Genomic DNA, 11,594 nt, shown 5'->3' with positions numbered 1-11,594 from the left:
GCATGGCTGCGCCGGGCGGGCCCACACCGGGACGGGTCAGTGCCAGCCCCGGGAGGGGATGGCCCGGCTGTGAGGGCTTGGAGCTGCCCGCTGTGTGGCTCGGGGTTTTTTAAGGTCCCTTCCAGCCCAAAGCGCTCTGATCCCGTGATTCCTGTGAAAAACGCCAATCACTTGTTTTTAATTTTTTTAAATTTTAATAGTAATAAAATGGTTATAAAAATAGTAATACAATTAGAGTAATAGTAATTTGGACAATTTGAATCGGTACAATATGAGGCAATAGGAACAAATAGTTACGGACGTCCGGGTACCTTTTTCTGGGCAGCACAAGCCTGAAAAGGACACGTTAACAGAGGATTAACCCTTAAAAATAACAGCCTGTTGCATATTCATACCCCTCATACATGATGCATAAATTCCATTCAAACACAGCATTCTGTCTGGTCAACTTCTTCCTCTGAATCCCAACAGAGCTTTCGAGGTTGGAAGAAGTTCGTTTCTCCTGATAAGAGGGCAATAAATTCTCTGAAATACTGAGGTGTCCTGTGGCTGCTATCTCGCTGGAAGTCCTTTCTTTTTAAAATAAGTATCCTACATAGCATAGTTTCTATTTAAACATTTTGTTATAACCTAAAACTATATTTACCACACTACTTAAGAGAATTAATACAGCATAACTTTCTAACACAACACATATAATATTCCTTTTAATATTTACAAAAAGCCAATCATAAAATACACATTTTTCACAATTTTCAGTAATTCTGGTTTCATGTGCCACATACATGTGTGTACATCAGCAGCAATCAGTTCACTGGGAAGATTAAGGGATGTGTGGTGTTTAGGGGTCCCCACTGAGAGAGCCAAGGTAGGAATTGTCAGTGGGAATGGATCAGGATAACTCTGCACAGGCAGAGGATGAGTGTCCTCACATGCAGCTCTCACTCTGGAATAAATCACAGAATAATCACAGCAGAATAACCACAGCACCCTCCAAAAAAAATCCCTTTGTACACATATTGAATATTCAAGTACTCTTAAATACCCCCTCACCTTCCAAAACAGTAATATCACAGAAAAAACTGCTCATATCATTATCAAACTCAATATTTTCGTGCCTGCTGCTCTCACAGTAGTGTTTTCCTCTCTTTAATTTAAACATGCAAGACTGTTGCCAGGCACACATTTCTGGTAGAAGTTTTTGTAGCACATGGGTGCACAGAGAGATGGCTTAAATAACTCTTTAAAATGTATTAAACTCTTAAAAATGTATTAAAACCAAAGCAGTTTGGATATGTAGGGAATTAGGGGAGTACTCTAAGCATGCATTTTGAATAGCCAGAGATCTGCAGGTAAGGAATCTCAGTGTCCAGCAGGCATCAAAGACTTTTTTTTTTTTTGTTGGTCTAGAGGCAGTAAATGCCAGGAATTCTCGGAGTGTTGTGACATTTCCCAGATGCAGCAGGACTGGTGTGAGACAATGGAGTTGTGGCACCCAGTTCTGAGCAGCATTAGTGTGTGCAGCACTGCCTCCACTGCCAAGTCCCTGGCAATGTGGTTTTGTCTAATGCAGCAATAAAAAAATTTTTAAAAATTAAAAAAAAAAAAAACCACTAAGGTTTGTTTCAGTTTCAGAGATACTCAAGGTCCCTGCAAAAAGCAGGTATCAATATATAAATTGCTTTATAAAGATAAAGCAATTATACATTGACTGAGTCTTCCCCAAGTGCGTACTGAGGGTGAAGTTTTTCTACTGGGTTTAGGACTTGCAGTATTCAGAGTGTTGGATGGCATTCATGTCAGGAGAAATTCTCTGGGGGAAAAAACCTCCACTGTGAAATTGTGTTTTCCCATTAACAAGTGCTTATTTTTAGATTTGTTAATGGGGGGAATCAGAGCCAGCCAACATGAGACTAGGAAAAGGCAAAACTTCCTTCTCCTTCTGTGAGAGGGAGACCCATGTGGTGGATGAGGAAACGCTGTGGATGTGTCTGTCTGGGCTTTAGAAAAGAATTTAACACCATTTCCCACAGCATCTTCCCAAAGAAACTGGCTGTCCATGGCTTGGTGGGTAAAAATCTGGCTCGGATAACACTGAGAGTTGTCCAGGTGCTACAACAACATCACAGTTTTCACTGAGTATTGACTCCAGCAAAGGAATTGTTTGGGCCTTGCCTCTTGATTTATCTCTGCCAGAGCACCCAATCTACTGGGAGTTGTTAGCCTGCATACCTTATTCTTAATTCCAAGTGTGGCAGCTCTGCTGTGGCAGTGAAATCTTGCAGAGATGGTTTCCTGACTGGGCTTCACCTCAGCTCTAAAATCAAAGCACTTTTAATTTGTTGTTGTTTTGTTTTTTTTTTTTTTTTTTCCTACAGAACCCACATGTTACAGATTTATGAAGAAAATCAAGACACAAGAAAGGTTTGAGTTCTTAATCATTCCCTCAGGATGCTGTAGGTCCTCCTGGGAGGTAGCACAGTGTGGAATTAGGAATAGGGATGCCCTGGGAGGCAGAAGCCAGTGCTGCTCTGGCACTGCTGCTTCCCCAGAAGGGAAGAAGAGGAAATAAGGCTCTCTGGGATCTGAGAGCATCTTTGAGGAGCTGTTCTCACCCAGCACAGACACTGCAGGATGTGGGGCAGTGAGCTCAGAGGCCTGATGGGAAGCAGGCAGAAGGAAACTAGACTGAAATACATTTTATTGCTCTTCATCATCTCTACTTCAATAGCAAGAAGGTTACTCTTGATATCCAGCCTCTTTTAAATCTAATTACTTTGATTTTTTTCTTTCTTTACAGATCTAATCCTTCTGAAAAACAGGAGGTGTAGTGAGACTTGAAATAACTCTTCAAATATGGACAATTTCAGATGTGAAACAGAAATACCTGGGGCAAAATTTGGAGATCTCCTCACAAATGCTACCCAGCCCTTGATCAGACTGGTCAGATTCTTGTGAGCTAACTGGGGAGTAGCACAGAATTATGGAATGCAACCAGGAAAGGAGCCTGAACTAAAACCATGTCCTGAAAACATGCTTTCCACTCCTGCTCTTGATTTCTTTTATTTATTTTATATATTTATTCACCCTCCAAAGCCTAATGCTTCATGTATTTAGTTTTACCTGACTTAGCTGGGAGGTTAACATATGCAAGGAGACAGGGCTAATAGTCTGAGCTATTTGAATTTTGCAATACAGACACAGCCAAAGCTCTTCCCTCACAGAAAACAGGTAGGAAACCACACCTAGGTCAGGATGGCAGCTGAGCAAAGTAAACTAACTAAATAATAATTCATAAGTAAGCAGAAAAAGAATTGTCAAATAACTAAAACTTGTAAAAATGAGAAAACATTAATAAAGAGCAGTTTTCTGCATCAAAATACTAATACTCTTTTATTTTGGTATCAGTTAAGTCTTACTAAGTGGAAAAAATCTTACTTGTAGGTGAAAAGTAATTTCTCTTTTTTCATAGTTCATCAAGCCCATCAACTCTTCCAAAAATTTGGTTGTAATAACTGAAAGCAACCAAGAAAAAGCAAACAAACAAACAAACAAAAAAAACCACACAGAAAAAGCAAATTTCATTACAGATTTGTGTTTCAAGGGAACACCCTTTTTCTTAAAATTTCACCTAATTTCTCTGATGTGAAAGTTTCTCATGTGGAAGTATAACTTAATCAGGAAGCATCTCAAGCCTTTACACATGGAAAGGTCATTCCACCAAAAATAAACATAAAGACGCTGCCAGTCTACTGGAAGTTTAGTTCAAATGCCATCCAGAATTTGTCATCTGTCAGCTTCCTTGTTTGCAGCAAGAAAAGATACATGTATTCTAAAATACAAGAAAACTTTCTGTTATGTCACACTGCTCCTATTTGATCATAGTCTAAACTCTGGAAAAGCTTTGGATGGGATCCCAGAGAGCCAACAGCAGAAAACATGCCTGGCAAAATCAGGGAGTGAAATACACAGACAAACTGAGATGCAATGTTGCTTTCCTGAGGTTCACAAAAAGAAACTTTGAAGGCTGTACCTCTGTCTTAACTGGAGCTGCTTCAAAAAGCCAGAAGCTTCACAGCATCTTTATGTGAAACTGAAGAAAAATAATCCAAGAGAACATGACTCCCTGGACATCTGCTTATCACAGTTACCCCAAACTTTGATTCTTGCAGCTCAAGAGTTTGTTATACCAAAACCATGAAGCAGAGCTGTATTAGATATGCCTTTATTTGACTGCTCAGAACCAAAAGATATATTATTCCAAACCCATTTGTTTTTAAAATGTATTTCTGTGCATTATGCATACTTCATAATCACTCAGCATCTTTGTTTAATTATGCTAAATAATGGTGAACAAAAACATTCTCATTGATTGTACCTTAAAACATCATTCACTGACACATAAATGCACCATATTACAAATGCACAACCTGGCACAACCTCTTACAAAGATTTTGTTTCTGAGACTTTAGCCCTGGAACAAGCAAAAAGGGGAACCATGCACACAGATAAATGTAAAATTGTAAAAGCATGGTGGGGATTCTGTGCAAAAGTCACCTGGAATTCTTTGACTAGTAAAGCTGTAAACCTGAAATTCTCTTCATGTATTTTCTTTTGGGAAACTTCTGGCTCTATTCATGTTAGAGAGGAAAACAAAATAATGTAGGATATTGCTGTCTAGACACTATCAGATCACAGCATCCCACACTGTGTGCTCAGTACAAGGGCTCAGTCATGCAAGATTCTTTCTTTTATTCTGTTTATTGCTCTGCTGGGTCTTGCTGCCTGTTTGGTATTGCTGCAGACTGCTCAGCTCCCTCTCCTGCAGGTTCCTCCTGGATGCTCAGGTTTGACATTGCTCCCAGGGAAGATGTGGAGCTAAAAACCCATGGTGAAACACAGAGAACTTCAGTCCCACAACTGGGTTCTGCTCCTGTTGATTAAAGCAGCAGAGGGCAAAGGCTTAAAACAGAATTCTCAAAGCAAAAATTTGCACCTAATGCAGGATGTGCTTCAGGAAACACAGATATGGAGCCAGTAAAATTCTCAGACAAAGGACAAAAAAACACACATGCAGTGATCTTGTGGTATAGACTGAACTGGGCTGCGCTGCAAGAAATAAAGATAAAGGCTTTGATCTGGGTAAGAACCACAAAACTTGAACCACAATCCAGTGCCTGCCCTAAGCATGGGATTATTCTGGGATGATATTTAAATTTTTCTACACAATAGCAAAAAAGTAAAGATTTTTTCCTTCTCAGGGAAGATCACTGACAATTAAGAAATCTCAAAAGATTTTTGTGGGATGAAAGAAGAAACCAGGGCAGCACTCTCTGCTTCTCGGACTGCTCTGGCTCTCTCACCTTGCCAAGGCAGAGTATTTTGGCAACCCAGGATGTGCTGAAGAGTGGAAGTGATCTGCTCCATTTAACTGCCAGGCCACATTCCCAGCACCAGGGAACACAAGGAGGGCTGTGCTGTCCCAAAGCTTAGCAAGGATCTTTCCATGCCAGGATAAACCTCTAGAAATGAGATCCACTGTTTTTGTCTGTTTTTGTGTTTTGCACCATCTGTATTTTTTTTTTTTTTAATAGAGTTGATATTTAAACCACAGCATAGATGATGTTCAGCCAAAAAAAAAAAAAAAAAAAAAAAAAGAAACAAAATATGATACTTTAGAAAGATATGAGAAAATTTGCAATATGCCCTTAGAAACAAAAATCTAGTTTTCCAGTGCCCTGGACTATTTAGAAATATAAACAGTGGGAAAGGAGAACAGCAGCTTTGTTCTGGGGAAAATCAGCCAAAGATTGAAAAAAATCCTTTTAGGTACTACAGACCAAAATTGCAGTTCTGTAAACACAGATAAGCATCACCTAATCTTCTGATTCAGAAAATTGATTAAATTTGGAAAGTATTTCCCTGCAGCTGCTCTGAACTCCAGGTTTTATGCATTACCCAGGTTTGTCTTTCTGTGAATCTGTGGAGATGCAGTCACGACTCAGCCCCTGGAGCAGAAGTGGAGTCCCCTCTGCCCTATCAGGTCACCCTGCAGCAAGAATGGCAGAAAATAAAATGTGCTCAGGAGCTGCAGATTGCAGTTTTCAGTTCTAATTTAAGAAGGGAGTTAGGGGCAGCTCAGTTTGACCTGCGGGTTTTCCCTCTGTGGCCCTGCTGCAGGACCCCTGGGCCATCCAATCCAACATAAACCATGCCCTGAACACCAGACAGAGCCACTGCCAGAGATGGGGTTTTTACTCAACTCTCTTAGCAAGGAAATTAGTGGAAAATTATTATAATAAATAGTCTTTTATAAATGCCTCCTCTGGCTGTTGTTTTGTTTTTATCAGGAGTATGCAGACTAGGATTTTCCACTTGGATTTCTTTCCTGCTGAAGACTGTATTAAAATTCACCATGGCAAAAGTCACTTTTGCATGAGGATACCTGCAAGCATGGTTTTGTTTATAACTCCATCTCCTGAAGGTTGTTGTGCCAGTGAAGATTTATGCTGACTTCTTGGCTGGTTCAAATTTCAGCAGAGGCACAGTGATATTCCCCATTGAAGGAATGTGTGGGTTCTGTGCCACCAAAGGGATTAAGTTTTCAGGTTTTAGCTTTAGTTTTTAGTTTTTCTGACTGGTTTGCAGCATTGAGTGGATGGGTAAATGCCTCCATGGATCAGATAGCTGCTGCACTGAGGAGTAACACTGTCCAGAAATCCTCCCCTCACCTCTGGCCATCCTGTCCTGTGTGATGCATTTCCTAGGTATGCAAACAGCAATTATGGCACTGCAGCTGTGGGATATCTTTGGAGGGGGCCTGGGGTGAGAGCTCAGCAGGAAACAGGAGAAAGGAGGGGAGGCACTAATGCTCCTTCCAACCCCTGTCACTGCTCTTATCAGCCGGCCAGCCTTGAGCAGCCCAGCACACTCCTGAGAAGTGGAGGGGTTGCATTCCTGGCACAAACTGAGGAGGTCTTTGTATGGCTCGGAAATGCTAGCACTTCCAAAGCTGAATTCCCAGGCAGAGGCTGCTCCAAGGAGAGCCAGAAGGAGCAGAGACTAAAGGACATGCATTTGTTTCTTTCTTTTCAGTCTGTTGCCTCCTTTGAGACTCCACTGTGCCAGGGAGAGAGCCAGAGATGCTATCAGCTCTGCATCTGCTTCTTCAATTCAAGGGAATAAAATATTTGGAAGGGATGATTGGGGACAGAGCACCAATATAATTAAATCAGCTGTAGTACCCACAGAAACTGGAGAAATATTTCTGCCTTTACATGTGCAACATTCTGCTCATAAAAGGATCGATTTGCTCATGAAAGAGGCTTTTTGAACTCCCTTTGCAGTTGTTTTTTTCCAAACTCCGTACTGTGTCAGCTATTGGGCACCCTCAGGTCTGGAAATGATTCTGTTTTGGACCAGGATTTGCCAGTAAACTTTGGAGAAATGACTCAGACGTTCCCGAGCACATTCGGACCTCGGCAGCCCGGAGCAGAGCAGGGCAGATTATCCACTAGGTGGGAGCCTCTCAATTCTAATGGGTGCTGGCCACCGTGGCAATGAAACCCCGGCTCAGACCGACTCTCCTTCATCCTCCTGATGTCTGACAAAGTTCTACTCCCTGGTTAGACCCAGACTCTCCTAAACCAAAGAGCTGCCTCCTTAGGCTTCTGTCTGAGTGACACTGGAAGAACAGGGAATGAGCAGCCAATAATGCCTATCCTGGAAACACGAACTCATCTTACATGTGCCATATCATGACATATTAAGAAAGTGTGTAGCTCTAAATTCAAGTTGTCTTCTGCTGCCTATGCTTGGAATTGAATTTTGCTTTTGCTGCATTCAGGTCATAGAAATTAAAGCTGGTTTTACAGCATTCACAGTCAGATTTGCTTCCTGATTTATGACAAACTTCATTCCAGGTGGAAATAAAAAAGGAAAAGAAAGTAAAAATTGTGCTGGAATTAGCCACTCAATCTTTATCCAAAAATCTGAAATTTTGAAATCAGAGTAGGTTCTTTGTGAATGCCCAGCTTTAGTGTAGTTGCAGTATGATTGCAACATGAACACTTTAAAAGCTTTTCTCCATCTAAACAGTACAATTAGCACTCTAATTTCTTATTAATATTTTGAATTTTTAATTAAAGTTCATAGGAAATATATTCATCTATCAAATGACTTGCCAGTTACTGTAACTCCAACAAGCAGATGGCATGATCAAGCTCTAAGAGCCAAGCAATGTCTGCAGCATGCAGCAGTCAGAGTGAGATCAGACATTTGTGGATGGCTTCATCCACCTACCTCTGCTCTCCACTTCACCACCAGTTACCCTAAATCGTGTACCAAACACTGGAAATCAAGTCTGAAGTGGTCTGTAGCAGAAGTGGCAGATTAGTACAAGATTAGCAATCACTTTGCATCTTTAATTTTCTTAAAGGCAGGCCCCAGTTGTATCAGTGGCCCAACAAACAGGTCCATGATTGTAAACAAACCATGAAGGCAAACATCTGTACAGCTCTGGTCACAGTAATTCATAGGTGGCACCTTTTTGTTTTTAGCTGAAATGGTTCATACACCTGGAGCAGGATATTCAAAGAACAATCAGTGAACATCTGGGCTATTCAGTGATACTCTGGATGAAACAACAAGTGATGGAGATCAAGCAGGTCAAATTCATCATGTCTTTTGAATCTGAGGATTGAGAAAGTCAGTGTTTGTTGCATTTATTAGGAGTATTTACATGACTCAAATGCATCCAGCAGAGGATTTGGACTGGAGCCTGCTTCACCACACAGCGCTCAACACGTGCCAGGCACAACACTCACCCAGGTTCAGCACTGACAGCTCTGCAATACTCATCCACAACAAACACCTGAGCTCCCAGTCCTGGTTAGCAGAGCCCTTCCTGCTCAGGTGACCTGGGAAAGTACTCAGGAGGTAGAAAGCTGATTTAAATCTTACTGCAAGACCTGTTGTTTCCTGACACACCAGAGATACCTGCTTGATTAATACAGTACTGTATATTGAATAACAATAATAATTGAACTGTGAATAACAATTCTACTGCAGCAGTGCTGTGCTGTACAGCCTGAGCTGGAGCTGCTGGGCAGCTGAGAGGGAGCTCTCTGCAGCCCATGTTCAAGTCAAACACACAGGGAAGACCCTGTAGAGTAAATCAGCTCTGGGTAACTACAATTACATGGTTTCAATTGTAGTGGGACACCCTGGAGCAAATGTTTAGTTTGGTACTCCTGGGTGTGTGAAGCACTGTGCAGAGAGGAACCTGGACAAGTCAGGAGTGCTGTGTTTGCAATTACATGAAGAACACAAAAAGTAGAAAGTGCTTCTTGAGTGTTTCCCCTTCTGAAATAGAGCATATAGACCTTGAGCCTGGAGTCTCATCTGAGATTAGCCAGACACTATAGAGACTCACTTATCTTAATAATAGATTTTCCTGAAGCCAAGAGTTTTGCTTGGCAGTATTCCCTACATGGACATTTTCATAAATCATTCTGATCTGAAGGATGGCTAATGACAACATGAACTAGAAGCCACATTGCCTCAGGGTCAGAGCTATGTGACACCCCAGTGACACCCCAGCACCAGAGAGCAAACAGTGAGTCCCTGTACAGATATCCTGTGTAACCTGCTTCACTGGCAGGGCTTTCACCTGCACAGGAAACCAGGCTAAATCCTACCTGTCAGGAAAGACAATTTCATTAACAGAAAAAGCATGATGTCTTGCCAACCAAATTAAATCACGAAAAGGCTTTTCCCTGTCAGCTCAGACTGTTCTCTTTCCAGCTGGATGCTTGTCGACCCTGCAGCAGCTCAAATGAATCTTGAATCACTAGCCCATGATAATTTCTGTGAAATGCAGCCCCCTCTGTTTCTTAGCAGGGTAAGCCCCCACAAAAATGTCCAACTTAAGTTAGATATGCCTTTGAAATTTCCTTTCATTAATTTTTCACCTGCTTGTGACCTTATTCATTAGCTCTGCTGAGTATATGGTTGGCTGCCAGGTGCAGCAAAATAAAAGACCCCCCCATTCCTTGTGCCTTTGTTTACATTCCCTTAGCTACAAACCCCATCTGTATCAATTCCTCAACTTACAAAAGTAATTTTCCTGCAGGACCTTTTTAACATCTGTGTCCCCTGTGTCTGAATCAGCTGCTTTTGTTGATTTGGAAGAGACTCTGGCATATGCTACAGGGAACATATGGTCTAAGTGTGCCTTTCTGTTGCAAAACTGAGAGTGAAATTCCTCTGCAGATTGGGAGCAGAATAAATCACTGATATTACTCCTTTTGAGGCCACTGCTGATATTGGTGAGGCTGAGCAGAGGTTTTATACCAGAGATAATGAGAGGCAGCAGAGGTGGGGCACATGGCCAGGGACAGGCACCATAGTCAAGGACTGTGAGATGAGAAAATTTTGGGATTTGTAGCTTAGAAAATAGGTGAGTCAGAAAAGGTAATGGCGATACAGATATCTGGAAATAAATGCTCTGGGGGAAAATGATCCATTTATAATACTTAGGAGTCAAAGGCACACAACAGTGGGGACAGAAAATGGGTCTGCGATGGAACAGTGTGGTTCTGACAGCAAGGATGGAAGAGCTGCAGGAGTAAAGGAGCAAATGTCAGCAACTATTTGGTTTGTCAGTGTGATAAACAAAACGTCCTGTCAAAAGATGAATGACCGTCAGTGGGAAGCAGCATCAGGAGATCTTTGATCCTGCCTCGAGCAGGAGGAGATCCTGGCTGTGCTCAGGGCTGTGAAGAGGCAGGGGTCTTTTTGAAATAAGAGATACTTTAGTAATAAGAATTTATCTCCGAGGGATTCACACTTGGAATTCTAAGCAAATAGCTTTTAGAAGGCAACTTCTGTGTTTGAGGGACACCGTGCATTCACTCTACTTAGAGTAACTATCGACAGGCATCTGCGGCTGCTCCTGTGACTGTCAGATGACTGCAAGTGGTGTGGTTGTGAAGCACAGTTACCTCAAACCAAACCCACCGAGTCCATGAGAATGCCATTGCTTTAAACCTCACGCACACACTCTTTGCCTTCAGGTGTATTTCTGAGTGAAACTCAGAATTGAGACACGCATTTGCAAAGCGCTGAGAAAGTTCAATCCAGTTGGATCCGACGAACAACGCCTGCCCACACCCTCACTTGAGAAGCATTATTTTTGTTGTTTATCTGCCACAACCTCGAATTATCAGTCACGGGGCAGGGCGTTTTGGGGAGGAGCTTTGATCTTTCCCTCAGGGCGCGGGGCAGTCGGTCGGAGCCGCCCTGCCGGAGGGCTGCGGGCTGCCCCGGGACGGGCTCGGGGCGCGGCAGGGACCGGACGGGGCAGGAGGGCAGCCTGGGCCGGTGCACTCACCCCGCGGTGCCGGTGCCGAGCAGCCCTGCTGAGAGCCGGCCGTGCCGCGGCGGCTCCCGGGGCGTTCCCCGCCAGCCCTCCCCGGTACCCCGGGGGTCTGCCGAGCCGCGCTGGACACAGCCAGAAGTTTCCAGCCAGCGACTCCTCCGCCCTCCTCCTCCTCCGCGTCCCGCCCCTGGTCCCTCCCCCGCCGCCGCCGTTT

The sequence above is a fragment of the Ammospiza nelsoni genome, chromosome 8, assembly GCF_027579445.1.
Source record: "Ammospiza nelsoni isolate bAmmNel1 chromosome 8, bAmmNel1.pri, whole genome shotgun sequence".
Lineage (NCBI taxonomy): Eukaryota > Metazoa > Chordata > Aves > Passeriformes > Passerellidae > Ammospiza > Ammospiza nelsoni.
The sequence above is the reverse complement of the archived record's forward strand: the minus strand, read 5'-3'. Positions refer to the sequence as shown.